The sequence below is a fragment of the Elaeis guineensis genome, chromosome 1 (assembly GCF_000442705.2).
Source record: "Elaeis guineensis isolate ETL-2024a chromosome 1, EG11, whole genome shotgun sequence".
Lineage (NCBI taxonomy): Eukaryota > Viridiplantae > Streptophyta > Magnoliopsida > Arecales > Arecaceae > Elaeis > Elaeis guineensis.
This window is the reverse complement of record NC_025993.2, coordinates 115510383-115525338: the sequence shown is the minus strand read 5'-3', so window position 1 is coordinate 115525338 and position 14956 is coordinate 115510383.

Genomic DNA, 14956 nt, shown 5'->3' with positions numbered 1-14956 from the left:
TAAAAATTTAAATAGCAGGAAAGTAGATTTATTTGGAAGAAGAATAAATTATATGATTTTCTACAAAATTTTTAAATAATCCAGAAGAAAGTTTCATTTGTTTACCATGGTACAGGAGGTTACTTATTTTTGTTGCATTGATTGTACCAAAAATTATCGTTATATATTTTGATCGCGGATCTGCAGTTGTAACATGCTTTGTACCAGCAATCGTAAGAGATATCGATTGCTTTTATTTTTGCTCGACATATACGTTTCATGCTCTATGAAGGAAAAAAAAGTTGTTGGAGAACAATGTGTACAGAAATATATTTTCAGATTTTTTGATCATACTGAGTATCATATCTGAGCAGTTTGCAGATCTATTTTCAGTAATTATTTAATTATTTTTTTATTTATTGTTGCTTCATGTGTAAGATCGACAAGTATAACTTACTTTTCTTTCGTAAATGTGATTGCGGCTATTGTCCTATTGAGACTGTTCATCATAAAATTGACTTCAAGTTTTACAATATATAAATTCTATTTTCTAAATATATAAGATAGCATATTATATTTCTAAACCTGTTTTGATAATTTTAGATTTCGAGAATTTATGCATCTATGTAATATCTAGATGCCGAAGAATTGGAAAGACATACTTTTTCTGTATACAAAAAATATTGTCAGTATTCAAAAATTATTATATGAATTTTTTAATGATAATTTAGTAATTTTATAGAAAATAATATATCTCTATATATTCTAACAGTCATGTCCGTCAGAATAATTATCACTAGACCAGTCAATTCCATTGTCTAAATAATATCTCGATCAAGCTCTTCAAAATTTTTTCCCAGAGCATGATTGATATTTTTTGCATATTGCATTATTATTGATAGATGGTATTTTTAGCTTGATAAAATTTATTAAGAAAAAAATCTAGATTATTATTGTGATTTGCCATATCAAAAAGGTATAAGTTTAGATTTATTACTCTAAATCTTCTATTTCTATGTTTCTTTTTTGATAGTTTTTTGTCTGACATTTATTTTTTCAATATTTTTGAAAGCTGTAACATGTCCTATCACACCTGTAAAAGAAAGAGATAGTTAGCAATATATATATATATATATATATATATATATATATATATATATATATATATATATGTATGTATATGTATGTATGTATGTATGTATGTATGTATATATGTATATTATATTTCTGATATTAGGCATTGTTGTATAAAGTTGTACCTATCAAATAATGTATCATTATAGTTTCTAGAAGGCAACTCATTAAAACCAATGAAATAGAATTTTTGAAACAGTATAGAACCCGTATCGTCATCAACTTCTTGTATATTGGTCCATCTATTGAAGTAAATAATATATTGATGGGGGGCAGCTCTGAAATTTTTTTTATTCAATGTGATATTAAATTTCTATCTAAAATAAATCTTTCCTTCCATAAGTAAATTTTTGAAGTGTAGAGCATCCTCTTTCTGAATAGATGCTTGAATCATAGAGTTTTATATAAAGCAAAAATATTTAAAAACCTAGAAATGTCATTCATTATAAAAAAAATATATCCAAAATTTAAAAATCGAAGATACTAACCTCTTCATCAAGTAACAGACCATCGACACTTATCAGCTGATTGTTGGTGTTTGGATTTGTCGAGTTCCATATATGTGAAAGTCGGACTTTGATTTTTCAGTTGCATCTCTCTATATTTAGCTGTGAAAGTAAAGTATACTCCATTTTCTGTATTTTTATCCTATTTGATATTATTGCAACTATGTTTAATATTATTGTAACTACATAGATTATGCAAACAAAATATACAATACGAATAATAAGTATCTGAAAGTAAATCAGAAAAGATTTCTGTGTAAACAATAATCTTTGTAAATATTTTCGATATAGCATGATCATTTTTTGCGAGAATTTTTAGACCTTCATGTGAAGTAACACACGAAAGAGCAATATAAACTTGACCATGTGAAAATACTGATTTAAGTAGGTATAATCCAATTTTTTTCAGTGTTTGTCCTTGATTTTTATAGATTGTCATTGCATAGCAAAGCTTTACTGGAAACTATCTTTTTTTTAAAAAAAATGACCATTTTGTTTCTATGACCTGCATTATAATCCGAGGAATGTAAATTTTTTTACCGATATGATTTTCAGTGATTATTACTGCTTCAAGCATTTTTGATGTTAGTTTGATTATAAGAAATCTGGTTCCATTGCAAAGTCCGCCACTTTGATTGATATTTCTTAATAGCATAATCGGAACATCTATTTTCAATCTCAAATCATGATTTGAAATTCCATTGAATTTTAGAGAGTTTAGAAATTCTGATGGATAGAGGATATCTTCTGCAATCATGTCAGTTGATGTTTTGAATACTGTATCTATACTTAAGAAAATTTGTTCTTCCATTGACACCTATGAAAGTATATGCAGGTTTATATCATCAACCACATCATGAAATTTATATCTAAAATTTTAAACCAGTTCGGTTCCTCTTCCTCATCATGAAATTTATATGTTAATACTTTTCCATCACTAACATTTAAATCCCATTCACTAAATGCAGCAAGTATCCTCTGGTATTCCTCATTATTATCATTATTGAGCAGTCTCATATTTTTTTTAATGTATAGATTCAAAAATATTTTCATAGGTATGATCAACTTATTGATGCATCAATTATTTCAGCTCTTACACCTTTAACAACAACTGAAAGGATCTATCTGAAATCTCCACCAAGGAGAAATTTTGCCTCCAAATGATTTTTTATCTATGTTTGGATTGTCTGATTAAAAAATATCTTTCAAAGATTTGTTGAGTACTTCGAAGCAGTTCTATAATTTATTGGAGCTTCATCCCAAACAATCAAACTTGTTGATTTAATTAATGCTGCAAGTTGCATTTTTTTTTTATTTCACATGTCAAGTAGTTATCAACATGAATGAAAATTTTGAATCTCTAATGTACTGTTCGGCCACCTGAAAGTAATAAATACACAATTCCAAAAGAAGCTACTGTCCAAATAATTTTTCTCTTGGAGCATATTTTCATAATAATTGCCCGTCAAAGATACATTTTTTCAATCCCTCCATGACTATATACAAAAAATAAAAAACCCTTGTCTTTTTCTACAGAATCTAATATAGAGTCATAAATAATTCTCTGTTCTTCATTTAAACCTTCAAATAATTTTGAATGTTCTTCTTGTATTTCATATACATCATAATTTAATTCCTCCATCAACAATTTGTTTGTAATTTCTTGCACCATGACTCTATTAGGCATCGACAGATTGTAATCCAAAAGAAAGCAGCAATTTTTATTGAATAAATTTTTTAATTCAATCAAAATATAATTTCTTAATTGAAATTTTGAAATATGCAACTTAGACATCTCTAAAGTATTTCTTATCCTGCAAAGCACATCATCTCCAAAAAGTTTCCAATGGATTTCTAGTAGCTTGTTCGAATCAGCTATCTCATAATAAATAATCAGAATGATAAAAAACTATCTTAATTTGGATGATGATGCCCAATAAGAAGCTTCATTTAGTGCTTCATGCCATTCTCCATCATCACCTAATAATTCGAGAGTATTACATGCAGACTGAAAAGTTGGATGAAGAATACCATTTACAATTTTTATTTCATCATAACTTTTCGATCTTTTGATGACATTCAGAAGCATTCTTAAATAGTATAATTCACTGGAGCTTGGATGTATGTAAATAATTCTTCTGATCTGATTCTTCTGCTTTTTTTGGATTCATATTTTATCTTTAGGATTCCATACCCATTTTATTGAAAATTCAACATATGATAGATCTCTAGCAAATTCACATATTTTGTTTTTTTCATCTATTCTATAAATATGATTTTATTTATATTCTATCGATTGAGTACACTGCTCAAATTCTAATTTTCATGATAGGTCAAAATATTCATCATCGAAAGATGTAAAACTAATCATTTAACTATTGGTTCCCTAAAATATATATCAAACTAAATATTCTCCATACAGCTTTATATGCAGATAGATATCTATAGTCCAGATATATCTTTATTTCATCAATTTATTCATATTATTTTTTTTATGTTTATATTTATTATCATATTTTTTGTAATGACAGCTCTTATTCTGTCTACATCTTTGTTGATATATTTGAGAAGATACTTAATCATTTTTGACTTGTGGCACCATTCAATATTGATATTAGCTTGATGTTGAACCAATAGACTTAAATTATAAAGAACAACATATCTATTATCAAGTATAATATTATTTTTCATAATATAATGTTCACCATCTCTCATGTTACAAATAGCAAATCTATTTTCATCAATCGTTGTCTTCGATCAAAATTTTTTAAAAAATATTTGGAGCAATACCCTTTCAACATACACGGTGATCTTGAATTATCAAATCCACATGATCTATGCATCATAAATTTTTCAACCATTTCATATCCAATCCGATCATTATTTTTATTGGATATTTTTACAGATATTATAGAATCTATATCCAACATCATTGGATACTTATTTTTTGAATCCAGCCATAGTAAGATGTGAATATGTGGAAGCCCTCATTTTTGAAACTCTATTATACACAAAATTGAAAAAAATATGTTAAAATATTATTCAAAAGTAGATATCATTTTCTCACTGTAATAAATAATAACACACCTACAATCGAATTTTTAAAATATATTTTTTTGATAATATCTGATATCAATTCTTTCAATTTAATTTTGAAAACTCTGCTAACAATATCAGATCTATCTTCAAACTTCTAACCAGGAATAATGTTCAAAGCTTCTTGAATTTCAGGCTATGGTGCATTGTAGGTGAATGTAATAAAATGATCAGGATATCCATGATATCTATAAATTATCATTATATCTTGATAATTTTGGATCATGTATCTTGAACTTTCGATAATACTTGATGGTAATATAATTCTTTTTCCAATCACATTTTCATCAACATCACCTCTTACAACTGTATCTTTAATACCTTTATAAATTTCTGATCTTAAATCTTTTTGATTTCTTCTGATGTAAGCCAGTCTTTCTTCTTCAATATATGAGAAAGCATCCACTATATATTGTTGAAATAGTCTACCTCCTCTTATTATTGTTCTTCTATTATTCATTTTTTGTTACAATCTGTAAGCATAAAATTTTCTCATTGTTACACATTGTCTTATAGTTGTTCGTTTATGAAGACAATCTTTATATTTTATATCTATTCTATAACCATCCTCACCAAATGGAAATAGAATCGGATATTGCATAGACATAAAGCTAGGATATAGATCATAGATCTATTTCAATCCCTCCATTTTATGCTCAATAATGATATCACGATAACGGTTAGCTTGTCCAAGATCATCAACTATTAAACCAGCTATTTGAAATATATAGGACTATAATATTATGTAGTATCTCTCCTACATTATCCTATAAATTTTAACTACATCGACGAGAAATTAGATTTTTTAAAATGATCTCTAGCCATTCTGAAAGCTTGTACAATCTCATTTTTTTGGTCAAATATATTTTTTAATCCTTCAACTATCCCATGGTCAATCCCACATGCATCATTATCAGAAGTTAGTATGGTAATTCTATTATCCACTTCATTTTCTATATCATATATGTATAATTGTGCAAACATCGATTTCTATCCATCAATCGATAGCAACGAGCCCATTATGATAGTTTTGACCATTGATCTAAAAAATATAAGAACCAAATTTGGTATTACCCTCGTAATCAATTTTTGCTCCTATCGAGATAAATGCAAATATTGAGTTATATGCTCTAATAATTTTTTAAAATTTTAAAGTCCTTCTTTCTCCATTATAATCCAATAAATTGTCCACAAAATTCGGAGTCTCTTTCAGTAATAGAATGTATACTCTTTTTTTTTACTGCATAGACCGAATTTAAGAGTGATGTATCACATGATTTATTTACACATTCTTTATACCAAAAAAGAGCTCCACAGTATTGACATTCATGTTTAAATTCTTCAATATTTAATTAGTCATTATGTATACCTATATAATAATGACAATAAAGTCAAAAGATGTCTTAAAATAATTCATAGAAAGTAAGAGATTTATTGCCAGCAATTTATTAGAATATCCAAAAGTGGTTGTTGTACGGATATTTTGTTCAACCATATCTATGTTTCTATTTTGTTGAAGATTCGAAACCGTAGATCTATCTACAACTGTTTTATAAGTGATTGTATAGACATCATCTTGCTCATTAACAGTTGAATGAGAAATGATATGTGTTGTCCTCTTTTTTTTTAGTAGTATCTCGAGAATGATTATTACGGCTGTTTATTTTTTTAGATCTTCCCTCGGCAATGATATTCATTTTTCTCGCTCTATTTTGTCTAAAAATTTGAGAATATTCTATTGTGTGTTCTAACTAATAAAAGATAAAGTACATATCAGAAAAAGAGCAAAAATCAAAAAATTGAATAATCAAATATTATAGTAGTAATAAATATTTGATATAGAAAGAATAATGTATAAAAAAATTTAAAATAAATAAGTAAGTATTATGAATATAAATATATGACGGTGTATTTGCATTGTATCTGAAATAGAGCAATGCACAAAATACTGCACTTTGAATCTCCACAACAACTTAATGAAAAAAATTTTGAGTAGTTGATATTAAGATATATTCTATTATAAAATCATATACAAAAAGAATAAAAAAATATCATTAGACAATACAAACTCAAAATACTTAAAGAACCTTGTAACTATGAAAAAATTTCTTTGTTTTTTGTATGATTCAGAAAACATAATAACTTTTCAGGGGTAACCCATATAGCAAAGGAGTTGTATGTAATCCATATCAATTATTCGAATATATCTTATATTATGAATATTATATATTCAGCTTAATTTTATAATTAAATTATGTAGATATTTTTTTAGAATATTTATTTTTCAGTATCTTCTAAATATGAATAATAAAAATGGCTATAAATGGAGGTCTTTCTTTTTTTTTTTAATTCCATTCCTTATTATCTTAAAATGTATTCAAATTATGATTAACACAGCATAAATAAGAAGAAAAAACTCAAAAGTATACACAACATAGAATATCTAATAAAGAAAATATACTTTATATTATAGTCTATCCTTCATTCTACATGATTATATAAATATATCACGATATACTGCCACCAATCCAAAACATGTATTACAACATGATAAATCAACATAATAAAATTTGAAAGGCGGATCAATACACATAAGACCTAAAAAATACCCTAATAGTAAATACTAAATCAAGTTTTTCCTGATAGATGACTCAGCCTCCGGACGAAATATTCTCCTATATCTAGGGACCTCCTCCTATAAAGCATTATATTTTACTTCAAGTTGCCTATAGCTCTCTATCGCTAAATTATAATGATGTTGCAGGTTATTATGCTGTATCTGCAAGCTATCTTGAGCTCTATTGACAATCTCATATAGATATTTATAATATTTTTTATCCAGATAATTTATATCTTCGACTTCAAAATGAAAATAACACTTCAACTCATTTATAGCAAACTCAGCAGCTATTTGCTCAGACTGAATCTATGTACAGATCGTTTGTCCTCATATCTTGAAGTATTCAAATGGCTCATCCTCTAGTTCCCATCCATGCTCAAAGTTAATGTAGACATAGATCCTAAATAAGTGGTCATCATGTAATTCTAAACCATATATAGGTGGCATAATGCCTAATTTCATTGTGATCTCCTCTAGCATTTTTTTTGGACAAAGTTTAACTAAATAAATATCTGTAATTAAAAAAATATATCAAAATTAGCAATCCAAAAAAGGCAGTAATTTTTTTTGATAATTATACATTTTTTTTAGATCAAAAAAATTATATGCATAATTTTTTTTATCATGAACAAAATATAGTAATCATGTGCATGGATTCCAAAAATATTCATTAATTATAGACACTCACCATATAGCTAAAAAATATTCTTTTAATAAATCTACCATAATCAAAATATATAGTTGGAATAATGAAAAATTGAATAATTGATAAAAGATGTATAGTTCCTTTATTTCGTAAATATCATAATTAATTAAAAGGACTAGAAAATCATTGATCAAAAATTTCTATGATAGATTTATTTTTGAAAAAAAAAATCTTGAACAAAAAAATAGAAATCCCATGCTTCATGAAAAAATTCAAATAATAAAAAATTAAAAAATTATTTAAACAAAAGAAAAAAATAATAACAGTTCAATCATAAATGAGAGGAACTAAACCATATTCTTCTCCCTTAAAATTAGAATAAATTTGAAAAATATTTAGTTAAAAAAAGTTAGTTAACTCATACTAAAAATTATAGGACCATTTATATACAACACTCCAAACAAATTTTTTTGTACTAATATTTTCATAAAATTTCTATCAATCATATTAAATTTTTATAACTCCTGTCGCCACCACCCCTATCAAAATCTTCATCCACCGCAACCTCTATTTTTTTAAAATTTTATTAATTCTATTTTAAAGTTTTTTTGGGCCAAAACATGTATCTAAAAAATGGACGGGGGTTTCTGCAAAATAGCCATCCCTCTATCTTTTTTTTTCATCCTCCCTTTTTTTGGTTTTCTAATTTTTTTTTTGACCAGAAACATAGACCTAAGAAATTAAGGGGCTTTGTGTAAAATATTAGCCCCCTCATTTTTTTTTCTTTTGCCTTCCTTATTTTTTGGTTCCCCCCCACCCCCTTCACCGTAGCCTCTTCTAAAATCTTCTTCACCCAAACCCCTCTCCTCCCAAACCCTCCTCCCTCTTCACCCAAATCCCTCCTCCCTTCTCCTTATCTCTCCTCCCTCTCCACCCAAATCCCTCCTCCCTCCTCCCTTCTCAATCTCTCCTCCCTCTTAACCCAGATCTCTCCTCCCTCCTCCCAATATTTCTTCCCTCTCCATCAAAACCACCTCCTCCCTCCTCCTTCTCCTCCCTCCAACCTCCTCCCTCCGGCCTCCTCTCTCTCTAATCTCTCTTCACTCTGGCAATCCACTCTAGCGGTCCACTCCCCTCTCTCTTCCATCTCTCCTAACTCAGATGCTTCGCTCCTTTTTTAAATCTGGTGAAGATAGGCAGCGGATCTATATTTTTTTCTCTCCTCTTGGATCTCTATATCCACAATAGAACCAACACCTCTGACGATTTTCCTTCATGAAAAGCTCTCTCTCATCTCAAATAGGCAAGTTTTTTCCTATTTTTTTTAGTTTTTCTTTTTTTTTCCTTCTTTTTTGCCTGGTCCCTTTTAATTTGTCTCAATATTTCACATTTTTTCTTTCATTCTCCAACCTTGCTTGTTCTCTTGGATCTCCATACCTATAATGGAATCGATCATCTCTGACAACTCACGGAAAGGTCTATCTCGTCTCAAATAGATAAATTTTTTTTTGACTTTTCTTTTCTTTTTTTTTCAGCTGCTCCCTTCTAATTTTTCTCTATATTTCACATTCTTCCTTCTATTCTCCCACTTCTTCTTTTTCAACTGTTATTTTTTTTCTTCTTTTTTTTTCTTTTTTTCCATCTCCTTTCACCCTAACCCTAATTCCATCCTAACCCATCCCAACGTGATGTCGATTTTAACTTCGGAGCTGGATCCACCGTCGGACCACCTCGAGACCATGCTTATGATTTTCTTCCAACTAAGTGCTTTCCTATTTTCCCTGATCCAACCCTTGTCGGACCTCTTCTTCGCCGGTGGCCAGCCCTTTCTTCTCCTTAAACCCTAGCCACTAGTTACCCAAAAAAAAAACACACATGACCCAGCCCATCTCTGGCTTAGCCCATATTATTGGGCCTTGTCCCACCCTGGACCTTAGTCCAAACTTGGTCCAAGATCTGGCCTAAAGTAGTGGACCAGGTACTGGCGTATGATGTGGCCTAAACTATGGCCTAACCCAGGTCCTTTAATTCTAGCCCAATCCATCCCAACTTTAGCCCAATTCATTGGGGCCGTCCCACTCTTAGGCCTCAATCCAGACTCGGTCTAGAATCCAGCCCAAACACTAAATCAGATACTGGCCCATGAATAACCCATTCACTATACCCATTAATCGGCCATTGCGGATTCGGATCTGATCCTTTTTTAGACCCGTAAACCCGTTAACGAATTTTTTCCCCCATTCACCCTGCTGCCACTCATCAGCAATCGTTTCTTTTTTTTTCCTCTTTCTCTCAGGCGGACAATGAGGAAGGCTGCCACTGCATGGCAGCAACCCTCTGTCCATCCCTTCTTCTGTTTTTCATCCGGACATTGAGCAAGACCGCTACAACATAACAACAAGCCTCTATCTCTTTCCTCCCTCACATGATATTTTTAATGACCGAACATTGAGCAGGGCTGCTACAACATGGCAGCACACCTCTATCTCTTTTCTCCCTCACATGATGTTTTAAATGAGGAGTGAAAGGCTGGCAAAATGTAGGCAGCCACCCTCCTGCATCTTTTATAAGAAATATAATTTTGTTTCTTAATAAGGAACACAATGCTAATGCTATAATGAAAAAGCTTTAGAGCAAACTGATGAGGGAACGAAAATTAAAAAGTCTTCAAAATCATCTTCTGTAGCTTGCTTTTCTCGATTCTGTCTCTTTGATCCTTCTGATCATCGAAAACACTAACCAAAAAATAGAAAAAAAATCAATCAGAACCCCCCTCCCAAAAAAAAAAAAAACATCACCTTCTCTATTTAATCATCCTCCATATTCGAATGGACCTCTAAACCTTTCCACGTATATATAGCCTTCAGCAAGGAAATGGACAATATGACAATTCATACTTGCCATCGATATCTTCTGATTTTTTACCCAAAAATCTTCTTCCTCTAATTAAAGCCTTTGTGATTTCTTTTCTTAATCCTCAATACCCTAATTAAAAGCCAAGTCATGCCGATGTTATATCTTTTCCAAGTTTTTGTACCCTTTCATTTTTTTTCCTCTATGATAGGCCGGCTACGGATCTGACTTGGGCGTACGGTCGAAAAAAAAGATGCGAAGATCTTATTTTTTTCTCTACTCCCTCTCTCAGTAATATCAAATTATATGTTCTCCTCTCCCACAAATCTTCTGTTTGACCTCACTGTTTTCTTTTCTCTCTCTTCTGACTTCTCCATCGAATTGTCTACGAAGCTCAACACACAATAACAGATGGTTTAGAAGTTAAGGTGCTGACACGTGTATCCTCTGGAAGGCAATACATGGTGCGCTTGGGGAGCTCAACTCCCTTTTCATATATTATATTGATTTTTTTTTTTTTGAGCTGAAGACGATTTGGCCCGCCGAATTCAATCCAAAACAGACCTAAAGTGTGCCGGCTTTCACAGAAAGAGGGCTTGGCGTGCTCAGATTATATTTATAGTTTTATAATATACAGAGTCGGAAGATGTGGCATATGTACGATAGAAAGCAAGCCATAAAAGAATTTTCTTTTTAAGGACTGGGACAGGAGAAACCCACCCTGGAACGTCATAAAAGCTAAATTAGCTGTTTTTTAGAGACTACAACAACACAAGAAGCCATAAACTCGTTGTGGATGGGAAAAGATACAATTGTAGAGTAGAATGGTAAAGATTTGAAATGGTACTCTCTCTTTTCAATTTTAATTTTTCTTTCCAAAAAAATTTATATCACCATTATAAAGTAAACAATAATTTGAACAATAACAACTGTTATAATAACTATTATAACCATTATAATAGTTAATAATGATCTTAACTAGAGCCTGATATGATAGAATAACATCATCATACTTAAGCTTGAAAAAATCTTGCTTGCTTAATCGTAAGATATTTTTGTTAACGTATTTATACTTGTATCGTTTAATTTGTCTTATTTTTCAAGTAAAAAAATCTTTCCATAGAAATAAAGTTCAAACTTCAGAAGCGTTCCCTTTTTCACTCGCTAGCCTGGTGTGGACACTTAGACGTTAGTGTACCTGGTGGCGTCCGCGTCCACGTCCATCTTTGTGATGCACTAGGTGGCGATATCAACCAGATTCCAACACCGTAAACGCCAAATCCTTAAAACTCCAAAACCCGTTTCGCAAAATTACCCCTCTTCTCTGCAGCAATAACACTTCCTACCTGCGGTTCTTTCGTAAATCCTGGCTATATCGAAGGGCCAATCCCCTCATCCGCCGGATGGTTCGTCCCATCAACGACGGGCTTTCGAATGAAAAAGGGAATAAAAACTGTTGCTTTTTATCTCCGTTATCTTCGACTCAGAGCGACGAAGGAAAAAAAAGGGACAAAAATTCCGTAAAATTAGAAAAAAATGGCTTCTTGGAATTCTATATATCTGGAGGTCACCTACGAGGTTTTTGGATGGATCGCCTTCTTCTCATGGTCTTTTAGCTTCTATCCTCAAGTCATACTAAATTACAGGCGAAAAAGGTTCGATTTATTGATTTTTTTTGTCGCAATTTGAGACTCAAATCCTGTTTTCTAGAAGGAAATTGGATTTTGATCGGGTTTTTTTTTTATTTTCTTGAGGTTTTGATGGCTGGATGACTTGTATTGTGGTTTGCTTGGTGGGGAATTGCAGTGTGGTTGGTCTGAACTTTGACTTCTTGGTGCTGAACATGACGAAGCACTCGTCGTATCTTATATACAATGCGGCGATGTTCTTTAGCCCCACAATTCAGAGGCAATATCATGAGAAATATGGATTTCAAGAGGTAGGTGGTTCTTGATATGTGTTTGAGTTTCTTTAGACTGCAACACTTTGGGGCTGTTTGGATGCCTGCGACTTTTTTTTAAAGAAAAAATTAGATAATCTTAAAAACATGAATTTTTGTTAAACAGGAGGAGGCTTCTTTTGCATGAAACTCACATTTCAGGTTTTAGGATTTGTCAATTTTGGCAGAACAAATTTTATAGAAAGCAACCAAGCAAGCAGATTTGTAAAACCCATTTGTTGTGAATTTTTTGTAAACCTGTTTTACTAATACTGGTCAAACAAAAGCCCCTTTTAATTGATTATTTAGTGTGGAAGTCCGTGTTTTGGAGCTGGAAGATAACACCCCAAGTAAACACAAAATCTATACTAGCCTTTCTGTTTTTATATTTATACGTATAAATTAGAAACCTATGGTCATAAGCTTATATAAATAGGCCCTTTCATGGTGCTATTGTGGTAGTGGTGCTTTCTTTTAATTATATAATCGCCAGTATGATGTCATGAACACCAAATATCCACCCTATGAAGGCTAATTAATTTGTCAGGATGAGGTGAAAGTGCATGTAGTTATGTTTCTGAACCTGAAATGCTGATGCCCGTTTCAGAGTTGAGGTTCTAATGTTTTTGATGATTAATTTAGTTGAATAGATAAAGATATTGTAGGTTTTTATGTGCCTTCACTTAAAATTTTTGGTGTGCTTGAGGTTGGAGAGATACAAACGAGATAAATATTATCGATCAATTATATGATACTGAAATAAGTGAAATCTTCCCTTTTTTTCTGAAGGAAAAGTCTTCTTTATTGTTTATCCTGGTAAATTCACACTAGTTCTTTAGTGAAGAAAGAGCAGACGGATTAGAGCCCAAAAAGGGTACGTGACAATTGATAGAGCTTTGCATGTGTAATCAAGTTTATCATATGGTTCAGGCAGTGGATTATCTAAGAAAAGATTATTCTCCTTTGTTGATAAAATTTTCTGAATTTGGTTCCTCTACTTTTTCTTTGCATGCTTAATTCTCAAGTCTGCAGTGGGAGTAATGTCATATACTTTTTCTTTTTTTGGTGTAATCTGGAGTATGTTATATTATGTACACGCATATAGTTTTATTAATATTGTATAATAGTATCTTCTACCAGTCCAATTCATGGACAATGTGAAGTGGGGTAATAGTAGATTTTGATGGCACACTTAGCTCCTAGTTTCAGCTTGCTATGGTCCCTTTTTTCAACTATAGGGATTGTTTTAGTTTGGACCATACAACTAACTACTGTATTATACTATTATTCTTATGCTACTAAATGTCTCAATTTTTTTTTAAGTATGGCTTAACGAGGAGGATTCATTTATGTGTGTGAGATCCATGCTTAGTCTGTCATTTATTACTGCAAACAGGGGGGTTCCTTGAGAGCTACTATTTCATGTTAGTCATAGAGCATTACTTTGAAAATTCAGAGGTGCGTATCATCCACCAAAATATGGACTGTGGAGGTTCTGTAGTCACCATGTGCAGCCAGTATAAAATGGTGTAAGCAGTAACACAAGTCTTCTCAATGACATATATCAATGAGACACCTTTGATGAGGATTGCCGTATAAGGCCTCATTATGTTGGGTGTATTGAATCATTGATTTATTTGATTCTTGTTTGCTACTGTTTTCCTTCAAACTTGCTGAAATTTTTTTGGTATCTGGTCAAACCTAAACTGAAACTTTAAACTTTATGAGGCTGTACATGCATCCCTGTTCAATCCTGTACACGATGTTTTGGCCTTCATCATGGTGCATATATATTTATGTATTTTAATTCCAATGGGAAATTGCATATATGGATCATACTGCAATTCCGAAGATTTGTTCTTTTAAAATTAGTAGTAAGGTGATTTGGGAACCATCTTTATTCTTTCAATTTCAGTCTAAAATATGTAAATTCCGCTTTCATATTTATAAATTTGGAGGTTGACCAGTCTCCTCCCTGTTTAAAAGAAAGGAGGCTTACCTGTAAATTTCGCATTGTATTAAGTATTTACACTGAACTTAGCCAAACTATGCAAAGAAATGTGACTGCGTAGGCAGCGCCATTTCTAATTTGGCTTTTCTAAATCTATAGAATCTGATTTTTTGCCACTTTAAAATGAGAACGACTAATTATGGTGATGCTGATAGTTGATCATACATTACTT